General features: G+C 51.5%; 1 pseudogene; it reads left to right on the top strand.

Moving 5' to 3' along the window:
* The first annotated feature begins 2,663 nt into the window (after positions 1-2,663).
* On the top strand, positions 2,664-17,717 carry LOC103265743 (annotated as a pseudogene).
* The last annotated feature ends 734 nt before the right edge of the window (positions 17,718-18,451 follow it).

The raw sequence follows: 18,451 nt of genomic DNA, 5'->3' as shown, positions 1-18,451 counted from the left end.
TCAGTTTCACCATCTATAAATACCCAGGCACGGGGACCATCTGAGAGTCCTGTGAGATCACGGCCAACCTGTGTTGCAAGTAGTAAAGCTGCCTCTTCCCTTGTGCCATTGCCCTCTCAGCACAGTTCCTGGCTCTCTTAAAAGTGGCACCTGCTGCCACCCAGTTTCTAGTGACTAAAACTAGTTTTTCTCAGACTCTTCGACAGTGGAGATGCAAATCCTGCAACATCTGGAGAGTCCTAGAAGTCATTCTCCCTTTCTTATCAGTGAAGGCATTAAACCCTCAGGGTCAGTGCACGGCCTCAGTTCATTGAAATAGGAAGGCCTAGAGGATGAGGATAAAGGTGACCTGACTCAGAGGGTGGCAGAGCCCTCCTGGACTCAGAGGGCCGTGGATGTGCTCTCCCGTAGCATTGACCACGGCCTCGAGTACCCTGTGTGCATTTGTGCTTTCCCTTGTACATAACTACAAATGTGCATTTTGTGTACACCTATGTGGGGTCTGTGCACATCGTCTGGGTTTGCGTGGCCATGCGGAGTACTTAGTTTCTGGGAATAGACACTGGTGTTAGACGTCCAAGCTCATCGAATCGAAGCCCAAGCACTAAAAGCGGGAGGCTGTGGCTTCAGTTCCAACTGTCCCCTAGTCCCTGCCCATCAGGCCACAGGTAGGGGCTGCAGGCCTTGTGGGTATCTAGGGAAGAGTGCGTGTGAGTGCGCCTCGCTGTGGATATCCCATGCCTCCACCAGCCCCCCAGCTTCCTGGTCTCTCATATGTGTTATTCAATGAATTCTTGCAAGAAGCCTGGACAGACACCACTGTGGAAGAGTCAAAGACTGCCAGAGCTGAGAGAGATTTAAGAGATGCACAGTCTTCTTCCTGCGTCAGAGGGGGAAACTATAAATGCCAGAGAGGCCAAGTGACTCACCCAAGGCCACACAGCCAGCTGTTGAGATTCCTTTCTCGCGTGCTCATGGACAAATGTCTGCTGCGTTCTGGCTCTGTGTCAGCCAACAAGCAGATGCTGGAGAGAATCCCAGGGAGCCTACCGAGGTTGGGGTCAAAGAAGACACCTTTGGCAAGTGCCATTTAAGCCATCCCTTCCCCGAAGGGTGATGGACAAGTGGCCCCAGCAGGGGAGACTCCACATGCATGCAGAGGGAGTATTTGAGCTGAGGGCTGAAATGATTGCTTTTGTTTTTCTTTTTCTTTTTCTTTTTTTTTTTTTTTTGAGCTGGAGTCTCACTCTGTCACCCAGACTGGAGTGCAGTGGCCGCTCCCGGCCACCGCAGCCTCGACCTGCTGGGCTCCGGCGATTCTTCCGCCTCAGCCTTCCAAGTAGCCGGAATTACAGGTACGCGCTACCACACCCGGCTCATTTTGATTTATTGTAGAGATGAGGTCTTGAACCCGCAGGCTCAGGCAATTCACTCACTTCAGCCTCCCAAGGCGTGGGATTACAGGCTGAGCCACCCAGCCCAGCTGCTTTTGTTTTTAGAGTTGGGGTCTCACTCTGTCACCCAGGCTGAAGTGCAGTGGCCTGATCATTACTTGCCCCAGACTTGACCTCCTGGGCTCCAGTGATCCTCTTGCCTCAGCCTCCTGAGTAGCTGGGACTGCGGGAGTGCACCACCACACCCAGATAATTTTTTTGATCTTTTTTGTAGACACGAGGTCTTGCTATGTTATCTACACTGGTCTCAAGCTCCTGGGCTCAAGTCATCTTCCGGCCTCAGCCTCCTGAAGTGCTGGGATTCCAGGTGTGAGTCACTGCACCTGACCTGAAATGGTTTTTAAAAGCGGGAGTGCACTTCCAGCTGTTCTCGCCGTGACGGGCGTCACCTCACTGCCCTGCCTAGCAACCCCGGGGCACGGTGGGCTTCCTCTGGGCGGTCAGGGCTTGCCTAGCTGAGCTGTGGAGCCAGCGCTCCAAGTCCACGCTCTAACCTGCGAAGCCCTCGTGCCCTTTCCTTAAATGGCCTCCTATTTACCCCCCAGTCCCCTGCAATAGGACTTTGTCCCCCTCTGCTCCCTGCACCTGACTCTACAGAGTCACAGTGACCTGCAGCGTCCACACCTCCGTCCGTCCCAGGCTTTGGCACTGCCAGTCAGTGCGCCCTTGGCTCCTCGGACATGGCACTGTCCTGTTTCTCCACCTGCCTCTCTGGTCACATCTCCTCAGCCTTCCCTGGCTCTTCCTCCCTTGCAAGTTCTCTTTGAGGGGGGTGCTCCTACCACAGTCAGTCCTGGGCTGACTCTTGCTTGCTTGAGTGCTTCGACCCCACGGAGAAGGGCCCAGTGACCACCTCCTCACTGCGATGCCCCAGGGTCCGGCCCCAGACCGCGTCCAGGTCTTGAGCTCTGAAACGTCGCCGGTAATTAGCATCCTCCTCTCAAAGCCAGCATGATCAGAGTGGTTCAAGACCCCGCTCTCTGCCCAGCTTCCCACCGTAGAAACTTATTCCCACACCTCCCCTCATGCTCAATTCCTCCCACATCCAATCAGTCATACATCCTCCAGTACTGCCTTCCAAACCCTCTTCCGGGCTCTCTTGCCCGTCCCCGTGACCACTCCTCTTCTCCATGTCCTCATCAACCTACTTGGCAGGGAGCTCAGGCTCCAGAGCTGAAACTAGAGGGAAAGGGCTTGTGCCCATTCGCCATGGCCCGTCGTCGCAGCAAGCTGCAGCCCAGCATGGGAGCATCAGGCCCCCTCCAGAGGCAGGAGGCCGTCCCCACGCAGGGGCGGAGAAGAGGCGGCAGCCCTCCTCATCTGACCAGCCACAGCGTGTGGGTGCGTGCGAGTGTCTCCTGGTAGTCTCCCTCCCTTTCTCTCGCACCCAGTATGGCACTTCCCGTGCCCTGCCACTTAGAGACACCACTTACTGTTGCGTAACGTGGCAGGTAGCGTCTAAGATGGCATCACAGGCCCCACTTCCTGGTATTCACGTCTTGTGTGTTTCCCTCCCTTGAGTGTGGGCAGGACCTGAGACTGGTTTCTAACCCACAGAGCACTGCAAAGGGGGCGGGATGTCATTTTCATCATCAGAGTGCACAAACTTGTAACTTTCAGTCTTGCTAGAAGGCTCTCTATGGCCTTATTGTCTTGCATGGTTTTTTTGTTTGTTTGGAGTTTTTTGAGTTGGAGTCTCACTCGGTCACCCCGGCTGGAGTGCAGTGGCCGCTCCCGGCCACCGCAGCCTCGACCTGCTGGGCCCGGCGATCCTTCCGCCTCGGCCTTCCAAGTAGCTGGAACTACAGGCGCGCGCTACCACGCCTGGCTGATTTTTTGATTTGTTGTCGAGATGAGGTCTCGCTGCCCAGGCGGGTCTCAAACACGCGGGCTCTGGCCATCCCCTCACCTCAGCCTCCCAAAGGCGCGGGATGACAGGCTGAGCCACCGAGCCCGGCTCTTGCATGTTTTAACGAAGCCAGTGCCACCTTAGAGGGCTCCGTGGGCAAGGAACTGAGTGTGGTCTCTGGCCGAGGGACAGTGCTGGCCCTCAGTCCAACAACCTGCCAGGAACTGAATTCTACCAGCAGCCACGTAAGTGGGCTTGGAAGTGGATCCTTCCACAGTCGAGCCTCCAATGAGTGTCCAGCCCTGGCCCACACCTTGACTGCAGCCTGAAGCAGAGAACCCAGCTAAGCCACGCTGATTCCCAACTCTCAGAATCTGTGAGACGATACACGTGTGTTGTCTGAAGCTAAGTTCATGCTAATTTGTCACATGGCAATAGTACATGAATTTGCTTACTATCATGTCTCCTGTTTGAACAAGTGGAGGTGAGTTCTTTCTGCTGTAAGCAGGGGCACACAATAGAGGTGCACCAAATTTGGCACCAACCACTTGAACAGCCCATCTTACTGGCCTTTCCCTGCCATCAACTCTTCTATCATTCCCTGTACCTGTGTTTTCTCTGCTTAGAATATCTGACCCCTTTTCGTGGCCTGTGATGCCCCTTTGATCCATCCTGGACTAGCTGAGGTGACACCTTCTCCAGGAAGCCCTCTCTGAGGTTGACCCTTCCTCTGGGATTTCATGGTTCCGGGTCTGTCTTGCACCAACTACAAGGTTCCGTGAATGACTGTCCTGTCACTCAGTACCCCAAACCTCATCTTATTGACCATCTTGTGTCTAGAGCCTGTGAAGTCATAAGGACGCAAGTGATGTGTGCTGAAGGTATGAACAGTTCAGCCTAACACACCTCCTCAGCAGGAGCACCACAGCCAGCAAGGGAGTTGTATCATCATCTTGATAGAAGACAGGGCCTTGCTGTCATCATGGTAGCCCGCTTTAAGAGTTCTCTCGGCCAGGCATGACAGCTCACATCTGTAATCCCAGCACTTTGGGAGGCTGAGGCAACAGGATCGCTTGAGTCCAGGAGTTCAAGATAAGCCGAGTCGACATAGTGAGACCTTGTTTCTCTTAAAAATCTTAAAAATTCGCTGGGTGTGGTGGTGTGCACCTGTAGTCCCAGTTACTTGGGAGGCCGAGATGGGAGGATCACTTGAGACCAGGAGGTCGAGGCTGTGGTGAGATGGGACTATGCCACTACACTCCAGCCTGGGTGACAGGGCGAGACTCTATCTCTAAAAAAAAAAGTGTTATCATATGATATTTACATAAGGGGTGGGAACTGTTTGGGAAGGAGAGCAGGTCTGGGAGAATGAAAGGCCCTTTTGTTGTGCTCAGAGCCAGGACAAAGGAGGGAGGGGAAGGAGCCGGATGGGGGGAGAGAGAGAGACCAACTGCTGAGAGCTCATGAGATGGTGGGCTCTGGGGACCACAGAGGTGACACAGCCATGAGGAGGCCCCTGTGGAGGAAGGTCAAAACCTAAGGATGTCTACTGTGCAATTTGAAGTTTTTGGTATTGCCATCAGGATGGCCCGATTTAGGGGGGAAAGGCAGGGCGTACCATTTTTAAAAATGTGTTTATGTGAAATTCAAATTTCCCTGGCTATCCTGGATATTATCTGACAGCTCTGAACGCCGTGACATAAATCTCTCCTATAAATTTTCAGTCATGTCTATCACGAACGCCGTGCCTGATACAACTTAAGAGCGTCTGTGGAATTATGTCAGGGGCTGAACTGGGCTCTGGGACCATGGGGGGCACAGAACAGGAGTAGCACAGGGGACCTGAATGAGTTCTGTGGAACTGGGAGTTTGGGGAGCTGGGGTGCCCACACACGGTGCCCACCACGGGAAAGTTCAGGAAGGGCTGGGAACTCACCAGAGGGGAGAGTGACAGCCCGGAGCAACCTCACTTAGACCGTCTCATCTGGAACTCAAGGGAGGGAGAGGCCGCCGGCACGGGGCTGCATCTGGAGCACCCGAACAGCCGTGGAGTGCCTAGTCTTTTCGTGTCGTCCCCGCTTCCACGAGGAGAGTCTGGGATGGAGGAGCCACAGCATTGCAGAGATGAGGTCTCCGTTCTGAAACGGAGGCTGGGGAAGCACAGAGCAGTGGCGGGGGAGAGTCCGCAGACAGCCCGAGGGCTGGACTGGCTCACGAACGCACAAATGCTGAGGTGTGTGCATCTTCCTGGGGAAGGGGGCTGGGTTTTCCCCGGGCTCCTCAGAACCCCTGGCGTGAAGGGCGAGTGTGGGGGGACTGGGGAGCGTCCTCAGCAGCCCCCTCTCAGACGGAAGGTGGGTCTGGGGCGCGGGCAGCTCCGGCTTTACCGCTCCGGCAGGTGCAGCCGGGCCTGGCTGGCTGCCGCCGGGGCAGGGATTGTCAGCCTCCAGAGACAGCCCCCTCTGCACCCAGCACGGTTAGCTCTGAGGCCTCACTGCCCCTCTGGAGCCGCCTCCCTCTGGGAGCCAGCCCGTGTGGCCCCAGAACCACCCCACCGCCTGTGGTGGTATAACCAGTCATGGGGCGGGGCTCCCAGGGAAGTCCCACGTAGACCCCCGAGGGACCTACCGCCCAGCCCCGGGACCCTTCAAGGCTGGGGCCGCGGAGAGACAAGCTCTGTCTCCTGGAGTGTGAGGCCCTCCGGTCACTCCCTTGCTCCGCCCGTGCCGTGCCAAGGGGCGTCTGGCTCTTCCCTACACGTGCCAGTGACATCCACACCTCGCGCCTTGTGCCGTGTTCACTGGGATCAACTGAAGACGTGACGGCACATTCTTTTTTTTTTTTTGAGTTGGAATCTCACTCGGTGGCCCAGACTGGAGTGCAGCGGCCGCTCCCGGCCACCGCAGCCTCGACCCGCTGGGCTCCGGCGATCCTTCCGCCTCAGCCTTCCGAGTAGCCGAAATTACAGGCATGCGCTACCATGCCCGGCTGATTTTTAAAAATTTATTGTAGAGATGAGGTCTCGCCTGCCCAGGCGGTCTCGAACTTGCGGGCTCAGGCCATCCACTCACCTCAGCCTCCCAAAGCCTCCCAAAGGTGGCAGGCGGAGCCACCGAGCCAGCTGACCGCACACTCTCTAGTGCTCCTCCCTTCGAGACCTGAAGCCAGATTCCCTTCCCCTGGCGTGTGGGCTGACTTCCGGACTCCCTTCTGACAGACAGAAGGCAGAAGTGACAGGCGGCAGCTCCAGAGACTAAGTCATCAAAGGCACCGAGGTCTGCTGCTTGTCCGCTCTCTCAGCTTGCTCTGTGGAAAGCCAGCTGGCACGTCACGAAGACACTCAAGAAGCCTCTGGAGAGGCCCGTGCAGTGAGGAGCTGAGGCCTCCAGCCAACAGCCATCAAGGAACAGAGGCTTCTGCCCACAGCCCAGGCAGAGAGCTTGGAAGCAGATGCTCCAACCTCAGCCAAGCCTGCAGGCCCAGACAACTTCTCAGCCGCCATCTCAGGAGAGACCCCAGGCCAAATCCACCAGCTAAGCTACTTCTGAATGCCTGGTCCACAGAAGTGTGAGATGAGAAAGGTTTATTATTTTAAGCTGCTCGGCTTGGATGATCATTTGGTACGGAGCAATAGATCACGAATACACACATGCTCTTTCCTGAGCTGAAGTAGCGCCCTCCTTTCCCTCCGCCTTCAAAACACCGTGCGGATGACACCCCCTGAGCATCACCTTATATGCAGGCCCGAGGCCAAGTAAGCCATTTTTTCCCTGGGCTAATCAGGCAGTGTGTATAAACCTCCACGGCAGCCCTTACTGTCTTGAATCACTGCCGTGGGCTTGCTGTCTTTCTCTCTTAATAAAATCGAAGCTCCTAGAGGTATTGTGTTTTGTTCATGGTTATATCACTAATGCCCAGCACAATAGTAACGCTCAGTTAACATGTGTTTAGTCGCTTAATCTATGAACACCGAAGGACCCGCAGAGCACAGGGCCCACCCTGCCCTTGGTCCTAGAGCTCCGTTCATTTCTCTGTTTGAGTGCAGCGAAAATGGAGTTAGTACTCATAAAAAATTGTTTGCTTCTCTTAGCTTCCATTCTCCAGGGTGATTCAGGCCCCCCGGGTGTGACATTTATCTTATCTCTTCTCCAATAAGACAGGAATTTAAAGCAGGGCTCTAAAACCATTTCTGAGCCACAGTTTCTAATGGTGAGGCGACTGAGGCTTAGAAAAGTGAAAGGACCTTCCCAAGGACGTGGAAATGGCATCTTCAAAACTTACAGCAAATAGAAATGTTCTATATCAACCAAAATGGTCGAATCTTGCCATCATTTTGCTGAAGGAAAGAATGAAATATGAAAATAAAATTATGATTTCCTTTCTAGAAGAGCTTAAAACCAGGATACACTAAACTCCAGTGCTCGGGATATAAACACAGGTGATACAACTGTAAGGAAAAGAAGGGGGGGAAAGGATCCCAAAGGTCAGAAGAGCGGCACCCCACGGGGCGCAGGGAGAATGATGGGACAGGGGCTCTCGAGACTTCTAAGGCACTGGCGATGTATTGTTTGAAACGTGCAGCATAAATCTTATCTCATTAGCTTCAACATTACTTTGTAAAATGCTCAACCATTTGGAACTTGCAGGCAGAGCAATTGCGCCTTTGGGCTCTGGGATGGGAGCTGCTTCGGCCCACAAGGACAGTGGAGTGTAGACTATTACAGGGCCCTGCTCAGTGCCTCCGTTTATCTTTCTCTGATCTTTGAGGGGTTTCCAGGCAGGGCCCTGGGTTCTGGGGAGGTGCGTGCAGGCCGTCCTGAGGGAACCGCACGTGGCGGGCAGGACGGCCCGCCCTGCAACAGCCGCCAACGCGGAGCCTCTCTACTTCCTCCTACTTCACACCCTGAACACCCACAAGGGGTCACATCTGAAGAGTGGGTTTTGAGGCTGAAAGAAAAATGCCAGAAATTCCTGGGGGCATCAAGCCTCCCTTAAATAATAGATACAGTATTTGAAAATGTTAAAATTACTTTTCTTGGCCAGGCGCAGTGGCTCCTGCCTGCAATCCCAGCGCTTTGGGAGGTTGAGACAGGAGGATTGCTTGAGCCCAAGAGTTTAAGACCAGCCTGGGCAACACAGTGAGACCCGGTCTCTACAGAAAAACCAAAACAAACAAACAAAAAATCAGGTGGGTGTGGTGACACGTGCCTGCAGTCCCAGCAACTTGGGAGGCTGAGGCAGAAGGATCACCTGAGCCCTGAAGGTTGAGACAGCGGTGAGCTGTGACTGTGCCCCTGCACTCCAGCCCTGGGCAACAGAGTGAGACCTCGACTCACCTAAATAATTTAAATTACTTTTCTTGTTTAAAAAAAAACAAAAAACGCTATTTTCCAGGCTGTTCACGAAGATATCTTTCTTCAGGCCTCCGCCTGGATCCCAGACCCTGAAGTCCCGAGTTTGACTCCCCCTTTCCCATATTCTTCCAATTTCCCTCCCCCCCACTTCTGGACTGAGGGAAAGTCTGCCTCCTTGAGGCACGTGGACCAGTTCCGGCAAGGCCGGCTCACCTAGAGGGCTTTTTCAGGGAGCTGTGGCTCCTTGGAGGTGGAGTCCTCCTGTCCTTGCAGGGCAGAGTCCATAGCTGAATCAGAGGAGAATGGGCCACGGGGGCAGCTGCAGCCACTGCAGTCTGGATTCCACAGAACGGAGCCCTGGGCTGCCGGGTCTATGGGGCTGATCCAGACTATTCTGCCGCTGGGCTTCTGGGAGTCTCCAGCTCGAGACGTCTGGTCTCCCCTCAGACCCGCTGGCTTCCAGAGCTGCTGACACAGGAGTCCTTCAACACGCAGGCTGCCCCATCCCTGCCAGAGCCAGCTGGGTGCAGTGAGGACCAGTCACATGACTCTGCCCAGAGCCAAGGTCAGTGAGCCGAGGCCCCGGGGGCCTGGGTGCAAGGGGCTGTGCTCAGTCAGGCTGCCCCAGGGGCGGTGGGGCTGGGGCAGGAACGTGGGTGGAGACTGCTACGTCCCAGAGAGCACGCTCCCTCCAGGGGACCCTGCCCACTGGGACTCTGAGATGAAATTCAAAGTCATGGGCAGGATGGATTATGTAACCAAAGGCCACTGTTCCTCTTGGCCTTGCTCCAGAGCTTCCTTAGGAGAAACAGCCAAGACCGTTTACGAAGTTCTGACGACATTCCAGGCATTCTGTGAGCACTTTACGGACTTCTCCAAGTCAGTGCAAGTCCATCTTGCCTACATTTTAAATGTGGTTTTCCCCACTGTGTCGAAGTGTTCGTGAACACAAGCTGAGGTTCGCCATCAATGCGGGGGAGCCCAAGTTTGGCTCCATCCAACCCTCTGCAGTACCAACCGCAATCAAACGGCTTGCTGCTCAGGGGAGGCCCGATGTGGCTGCCATCTTGGTTTACCAGCGTCCTCCACCACAGGGCCTCGAGTTCCTGACTCTTCTGGGTCCTCGTCAACCCCCTTCCGATCTTCATTTTCTAGGGATACCTCCAGGGCTTGTTTCTCTGTAGCTCCCACGCAGAACAGTGCTGCCAGCCAAGGTCTGCAGGGCGCTCACACGGACCCTGACTCTGAGGGGCGCCAGTTCAGTTCGCAGACTCCGGGGACCCTCCGTGTGCGTGTCTGCCTTCCTGGCCACAGCCCAATATCTGATGGCCCTGCTGATGTCTCTGAGTAGCCAATAACAGATAAAATTACGCGAGTGCATTGCATGCCTTGGACCAGTTCTTAATCCCCCCGTGCGTATTCCCTGACCTACAAAATGGTGATAATAATTGGACCTACTTCACAGGGTTGTTATAAGATTCAGTTAACACACGTGAAGTGCTTAAAACAGCGCCAAACTCAGTAAGCGATCATTAGTAGTGGGAGTGTTGCCATTTTGTCGCTCCTACGAAGGCAGGAAAGTATGCAATACATTCTAGAAGGAATTCTATCACGAAGGTAACATTTTTGAAATGCTCATGTTCAAAGGGTTCATCTTTGTGAGAAACAAGCGGTCCCAGAGACTCCCACCTCCCGAGCTGCTGGATAACTCACCAGCACAGCACCAGAAGGCCGTGGGAGATAAGAGATAAAGGACCCAGGAGTCATCCAGTTAGCTGGTCTTTCTCAAGTTGCCAAAATAGATCCCCTGCTTAAGGAGATTGACTAACAAACAGCTAGGTGAAATTCTGTAATAAGAAAAACAGCTCTGATATTGTGCTTACTTTTCCAGGGGTTTCATCCCACACCCTCACCCTCACAAAGATGCCTTCCAGGAAACCAGACCCAGCTCCACTGTGGAGGCATCCATTCCCACCATGGCAGGTCCCAGTCTTGAGGAGGTGGTGACTGGAGGCCACGGGCCTCCTGGTGGCTCCATCAAAGCTGACCCCAGCCACATACCGAAGGGTCGTGCTTGCTAGATTTTGTTTCTATCATGGTCACTGCTGCTGTGTGGAGTCAACGTATTCTGAACACTGCAAGAGCAAAGATCTGTGTTTATGAATGAATTGGTTTAATTCAAAAGAAATCTTTAGACTTCCACCTCCAAGCAAGAGAAAATAAAAGGGACCATTTTTATCCTCTTGCCTGAAAAAACTAAAAACCAGACAAAATATTGGAAGACGTCGGATGTCAGGCAATGAAAGGCAGTGATCCCTGACAGATGGGAAACAAAGGTTATGAATTTCCAGGCTCCTGAGACAGGAAGGAGGAAGGCAAGAGGATCTGACTTTCAGAGATGAGGCTGGTGATCTGAAGAGGCCGAGGCCCCTGGAGGGTGCAAAGCAGCGTACCGGAGAGGAGAGAGCCCCTCGGGGAGGGAGTCCCTAGAGGTGCAGGTGGTCAGCTTGGATCTTCAGTAGAGGGCTTACTGATCCCACGTACATGTAAGGAACCTACTCAAGGTTGGGAAAAGAACCACCCTACAGGAGTAAGGAGAATTGTCTCTTGTGCTCTCCAGACCAGGAGTTGTTCCTATTCCCATCAGCCAGAGTATATCCCTCGACAGTACGTGGGGCATTGAATAGCATTCTCAAAAGGGTCTTGCCTCAATAGTGGGGGAAAATTAGCCCTAGATGAAATGCTACTCTGGTCCCGTCAATATAGCTTAAAAGACCCAAAGAATCAAACTGTTTCCAAGTAACCTAACTACATCCAGAACAAAACTCAAGAATATTTATAGAAATAAAAAAAATCCAGCACCCAACAAGTAAAACCCACAATTTCTGCAATCCAAAAAAAGAAAAAAAAAAAAAATTAACAAGCATGTACAAAAGCAGGAAAATACAGCCCATAATGAGAAGAAAACCAACCAACAGAAACAACAGATCCAGAACTGACACCAAGTATAGAATTAGTAGACAAGGACATTAAAAATATTTATTATACGATTAGCATGGCTAAAATCCAAAACACTGACATCACCAAATACTGGTGAAGATGTGGAGCAACAGGAACTCTCATTCATTGCTAGTGGGAATGCATAGTGACACAGCTGCTTTGAAAGACAGTTGGGAGGTTTCATACAACACTAAACCTACTCTCACCAAATGATCGGGCAATCGCACACGTTGGTGTCTACCCAAACAAGTTGAAAGTCTATGTGCACACAGAAACCTGCACATGGGTGTTTACAATATCTTTATTCATAATTGCCAAATTTGGAAGCACTCGATGTGTCCTCCAGTAGGTAAGTGGATGGAGTCATGGAATTAGCAATATGCCTAAAATGCACACTGCGGTGTGGAAGACACCAGTCTGAAACGGCTACGTACTCCCCTCGCCTTAATTCCAACCAAAACGACAGAGAAAGAATAAAAAAGGCAAACCCCCATAATTACAATGATGAGGAAGAAGAAATGACAGCTGGCGAGAGTGATTCCCACACTTCGGGGAAGCTGAGAAGCAGTTAGAGGAGTAGAAACTGATGTCACAGACTTGAGGACCTTGGAATGAAAGCCAGAAAGTGGAGACCGGGCAAGAGGCAAGCCAGTGTGAGTCTCAAAGGCGCAGCAGGGCAGGGATTAGGAATCAGAGACACCAGAGTCAGAATGTGGAGTGGACAGAAAACCTGAGGCTTTGTAAAAAGTCATCCTAAAGAGGATCAGCTGCTCCCGATCACCATGGGGGAGACAGACAGCACATCGGGAAGGCTCTGGATTTGGAGATAGCAACGGTAGTTAAAAAGATGATTGAAGCTTTTATTCTGAAAGTGGGCTTATGTGAAATCCACACACTTGACTGTGAGTCAGGCTTGTATGGACAGACAGACATACGTATTCCCCTTGGAAAGATTCCCATTGGGAAAACTGACCATCCCAGAGAAAATACATCTGGGGATCTCCCTGCAGAGCTTGGCTGAGTAGAAGAAGGCTGGGAGGCTGGGAATGAGGTTCATGCCCCAACTAGAGCTTCTGATGAATGTTTGTTGGTTTTTTTTGGTTTTTTTGAGTTGGAGTCTCACTCGGTCGCCCAGACTGGAGCGCAGTGGCCGCTCCCGGCCACCGCCGCCTCGACCCGCTGGGCTCTGGCGATCCTTCCGCCTCGGCCTTCCGAGGAGCCGGAATTACAGGCGCGCGCTGCCGCGCCCGGCTGATTTTTTGATTGATTGTCGAGATGAGGTCTCGCTGCCCGGGTGGGGCTTGAACCCGCGGGCTCAGGCCATCCGCTCACCTCAGCCTCCCAAGGCGCGGGACGACAGGCGGAGCCGCCAAGCCGGCTCTGGTGAGTGTTTAAGTGATACATTCCCAAACAAGGATGGCTAGCCAAGGATGGCCTACCTTCTGAAGACCAAAGCCTCTAAGACCAAAGCCGGGATAAAACACATAAACAGAGAAAAGTGCTTGGAGATCAGGGAGGCCAAGGGCACAAGAAAATGCCAGCAAAACTTATAAATAATATTCTTAGAGTGATAGAAGATATTGCATCTGTGAAGTAGGAGGAGGAAGCTTTAAAAAGGAGGATTAAAAAAAAAACTTTTGGAAGTTAAAAGTTGATGGCAAAAATTAGAATTCAAATGAAAGTTTAGAAGGTATATTCAGAAAATTAAAGAAAAAGAGAAACGAGAGAGAGAGAGAGAGAGAGAGAGAGAGGAGAGAGAGATTCTGAGTGAAAACCAGAGAGAAACGGTAATATTACATTATCTCAGAGGTCCAACATCTGAATAACTAACATCCAGAATGAGACAACAGAAAAGGAAGAAAACATTTTTTTTCTTGGCAAAGGAAGACAAGTTTATTTAAAAGTATATTAGAGAGAGAAAGAGAAGGGAAAGAGAAGATTCACCTCCCCCAGGTGGGGCAGGGGGAAAAACATGTTTTTAACTGTCAAGGATTTATGTTGCACTTTATTCTAAGTACTAACACCATTGAGGTTTTTTTTATTTTTATTTTTACATAATTATAGTTCTCTATGCAGTTACAAGATGTTATAGAGGTATCAGTGTATTTTTTATGCAGCTTTCCCCAATGAGAACACCTTGCAAAACTGCAGGACGGTATCATAACCAAGATATTGACATTGATACAACAAAACCACAGAACATTTCTATCACCCCTAGGATGGAAAAAAACATTTTTAAAGAAATAATAAAGGAAAAATTTCCCACAACGGAAGGATAGAACCTTCGGATTAAAATCACCTATGGAGTGCCCAGCACACTGAATGTAAACACATGCCCAAACACACAAACAGACATATGCACAGACACACACACAAATATACACACACAGAGACACATGCACTTGCACATATGCACACACAGACACACACACAAGCTCATTCGGGCCCACACACAGAGCAACGCCCTTTACCGTGGAATTTCAGAACCCCGGAAATAAAGCGAAGACCCTAAAAGGGCAGGGACTAGGGGGACAGTTCCCACACAAAGGACGAGAGGTCAGTATGGCCTCAGATTTCCCAACAGCAAAAGTAGAAGCTGAGAAAACAATGAAGCTCCTTCACGTTGCCCTCCAGCCAAGCTGCTGCAGCTCCAACCTGAGTGAGCCCAGCAGCCCCAGCTGCAAGCAGAGTAATAGCCGTGCCTCCCAGGAGAGGCCCGGATCACCTCTTCCTGCAACCTGGCCACGGCAGCCAACGGACAGACCTGCATGCGGCCAACAAGTCCTTCCTCCATCTTATACTGACCTCGGCATAGCTGCTGGAGATATTTTCGGCAGGGGATTTGGTTTTGCTTGGTGAAACTAAGTGGAAACAAAGTCATGCAGTGGCATGGAATTCTCAACATCTGGTTCGTCTAATACAGACACTGGTCAAGTTCCTGGGACCTTGGAGACCAAATATAAATGGTGCATGGTCTGACGGTCACAGAAAAATGGAACACCAATAGCACTCTGGGAACAGAAATCACAGTTAAAGACCAGATTTATCAAGGTTTGAAACACATGTGATACTACCTTCTCACCAAACACAGGAAAGAAAAGTGGTAAAACCAAGCTCTCCTACAAGAAGAAGAGCATAAACTTTGGCTATGACATTGATGTTGATTCCTCTGGACCTGCAATCATTCCGTAGTTGTCTTTGGTCATGAGGGCTGGCTTGCTGGGTACTGGCTGACCTTTGACAGAGCCAAACTGCAGCTGACAAGGAAGAACTTTGCAGTGTGCTACAGGACTGGGGACTTCTGGTTCTGCATACGGTCGAGGGTGGGGCAGAATTTGGAGGATCAACTTATTAGAAAGTGTGTGATGATCGTGACACTTCAGAAAACCTTGCTTGGATGTCAGGTATCAGCATCACTTGTTTTGGCCTTGCAGCTAAATGTCAATTGGATCCCACTGCTTGCATGTCTGCAAAAGTTGACAACTCCTATTTAATTAGAGTGGACTGCACGTGAAGTTTGATGCCTTGTGTGAAGCTCACACTGTCAGTTCTGACAGACGGGAAGAACAGTGGCCACAGATTTGGAAGTGGTGGCCTAACTCAGCTATTAAAAAACCTCTGGACTAGATATCAGATTTGGCCTCAATCTCTTTCCACTGTGACCAGCCGGCTTCCCACCCACCCTCCCCACACCCACGAAGGCAACCAAAGCAAAGGACGACCCAAACAAGAGCTGTATTTTGAATATTTAGACAGTGGACTCTTAACTGGTTTCTAGTTAAATTGGTTGTTTGGAGAGTTACCAGTGCTGCAGGTGCGCAGTCACCTACACATTAGTATTAATTAGTTAAATGTATTTGACTATTAAAAGTGCTACCTACCAATCATAAAATAGACCTTTATGGAAACTATAAAACTGTGTACATTTTTTAATGTTGCTCAAGCACTGAATATTATCACTGAATGAGATGGATCAGTGGATGTTTTGAGATGAGGTTAAAAACTTTTTGTTAAATTCAACCATCATTAGAATTACTCTTGGTATTTCAGAACATTACAAATTATGAATAAAACAAGTATATATAATTAATGGCCCAAAGTATTAGCAGAGTTAAACTTTTACAGCTAGGGTCAAATCTCCCTGGCATCTAGCTAATACCATATTCTTTTGAGTGAGCATTTTGCTTTTTACCTAAATCTGTTCCACAAAGTCCTCTGTGTCCCTAGAATAATTCCATGAACGTTTTAAGACTACAATAAATAAGAGAATAAAGGCTTTAAAAACCTAAAAATAATTTTCAAAATGAAGATATGCCTCAGTATTCTAAAGGAAAATAACGTCTAGCCTAGAATTTTATGTTCAGCTGAATTCAGTCCAAAAAGAGGGTAGAAAAAAGATATTTCAGGCATGCACGTGGGCTGACCTAGGGCTCTCCGTCCTTTCTATCTGCCCTGATTTGAGGGGGTGGGATGGTAGATGACACATCACTGCAAGTTAGGACCCCCGTGTGGGGGCATGAACAGTAACCAACCAAGTACTGCGCTCCTAAGGGGAGTTTGGAAGCCGGGGGGAAATTGTTTGGTGGTCAGGTTCACTACAGGGTGCTACAGCCCTTTAGTTCCCTAACAATCTGGGTGCTACGTGTTCCAAAATGCACGGGACGGTCCCTCAACAAAGAATTATCCTCCCCAGAATCCCGAGAGCACATCCCTGAGCTAGACACTTCCTTTGACTTTCACCATGAGGGTGCCGATACTTGAAGTGGAACCAAGGGAGCCCTGCTTAGGGGTGGTTTGGGAGAGGAGGAGAAAATGGCTGAACTTCAGAGAAGAGAGAAAATATTTCAGGAGATAAAATCCAACGACTGACTGAAATAGACCAGGTGTGCCTGTGTTCGGTGATGCCCACATTTGTAAAGGGCTCTGTAGTTTTCAGGCCTATACCTCACCCTTCTCCCCAGCACGCCTTGCCTGGAGTTCTGCCACAACCTCCCTTCGGGTCTTCCTGTTTCCAGTCTCACCTCTGCTTCTTCATCTACCACACGCTGACCACCGTGATCCTTCCAAACGCCAATCTGATGGTGCCACTCTCCTGCTCAAAAGCTTTCCGTGGCTCCCCATTGCCTCTCCCTTCCCCAGAGCACCGGAGGCCTCACTGGACTCATCCGGCAAAGTGCAGCTCCCAGGCCCCTTCTTGGGAGGCTTCTTCCAGTCATGCGATGAGGCCGTCATGCTATGCTCCTCCATCCACAGCATGCCACTTGGGTGCTTTTATATCATATATTCCAGGAGCCCAGGAGCTCTTTATAGGCAGGGACTCTTTCTCGCCTATCTCTGCATCTCTGCTCCCGTAGCATGTGCAGGCTTGTGGTGAGTGTGCCTCGCAAGCCGATGGAATGGGCGGACCCCATTCTCCATCATGAGAAGGCTGAGCTCAGAGACAGGCCCAGGTGCATGCCGGTCCCCAGCAAGGGTCCCGCCTCATGCCAGGTCTCCTCTGGGCAACTGGGCCTTCCACAGCTTTTCTGAGCCACAGAGGCCGTCGGTATGAGGCTTGGCTGGGAGCTGTGGGCTAATCCCCGGCAGCTGGGCTCATCCAATCCCCGCAGATGAGGAAACTGCGGCCCGGCGAGGGTGAGCGCCTTGCCTGAGGTACAAAGCCAAACACGCTAGAAGAGGACATGGTATCCCGGCATCCAGGCCCCGCCAGCTCTCACACAATGGGAGATGGGACCCGTCAGAAACTGGTGACAATTTTTCCAGATAAAGTGAGGGCTTCACCACCCTCCCTTCCCCCTCTCTCCCACCCTGGAAGCTACAGAGGAGGGTGTGGGGATGGGAGAACTGGGAAAGCGACTGGGAAGGTGGTTTAAGGCTGGCGTGGAGGATCCCGGGCCTCATGCTACAGGCAGCGGGGAGCTGCAGCAGGTGTCTGAGAACCGGGTGGTTTGGCTGGAGCCGGGCTTCAGACTGGACCGAGGAGAAGAGGCCGTGCAGGCCCCTGGGGAGCGACGCGAGAAGGATGCCTGCCATCTGAAGCCCTCTGTCCCTGGCTTCTGAACGCCATGGCCAGTCGTGCCCAGGGAAGAGGCAGAAGGGGTCTCGCCTGAACAGCGAGATCCCCGGGCAGATGTCAAAACGGAAAGATCTTGGATAAAAAGCCGCAAGGAATCCGTCCCTGGATCCTGGGATCTGAACCCAGGGAGGGGAGGTCAAGCAGGTGGTCTTGGAGTCCTGGTGATGTGAACTGCGGGCCCTGCCCGTGTAGGCTGAGAAGGGATCCACCCTGGGAGCTGGATAGCTGCGGGGAGGGCATGTGGCCTGGGGTCTGGAGGACCAGGTTAGGGAGGGAAACACGGGAGCCAATACACCCCACATTGTCCTACGTTTCTCATTCTTGTTTCTCGAGATGTATCCACCTTTAAAATTTGGTAATATAGGCCGGGCGCGGTGGCTCACGCCTGTAATCCCAGCATTTTTAGGAGGCCAAGGCGGGCGGATGACTTGAGCCCAGACCAGTCTGGGCAACATAGACAAATCTCATCTCTAAAAGAAACCAAAAAATCAAAAAAATCAGCCAGGCATGGTGGTGTGCCCCTGTAGCCAGCTATTTGGAAGGCTGAAGTGGAAGATCACCTGAGCCAGGAGGTCGTGGCTGCCCTGAGCCGTGATCATCATGGGCATACCACTGCACTCCATCCTGGGCAACGAAGTGAGATCCTGACTCAAAAATAAAATATTGAGTAACATACGTTGTTATGACATCCAGCTTGCCTCAGCTGGCTCTGGGGAAC

Source organism: Carlito syrichta, unplaced genomic scaffold, assembly GCF_000164805.1.
Source record: "Carlito syrichta isolate Samal-C Ts95f unplaced genomic scaffold, Tarsius_syrichta-2.0.1 Scaffold306818, whole genome shotgun sequence".
Taxonomy (NCBI): Eukaryota; Metazoa; Chordata; class Mammalia; order Primates; family Tarsiidae; genus Carlito; species Carlito syrichta.
Note: the sequence above shows the minus strand (reverse complement) of the source record. Positions and strands in the feature narration are given on the sequence as shown.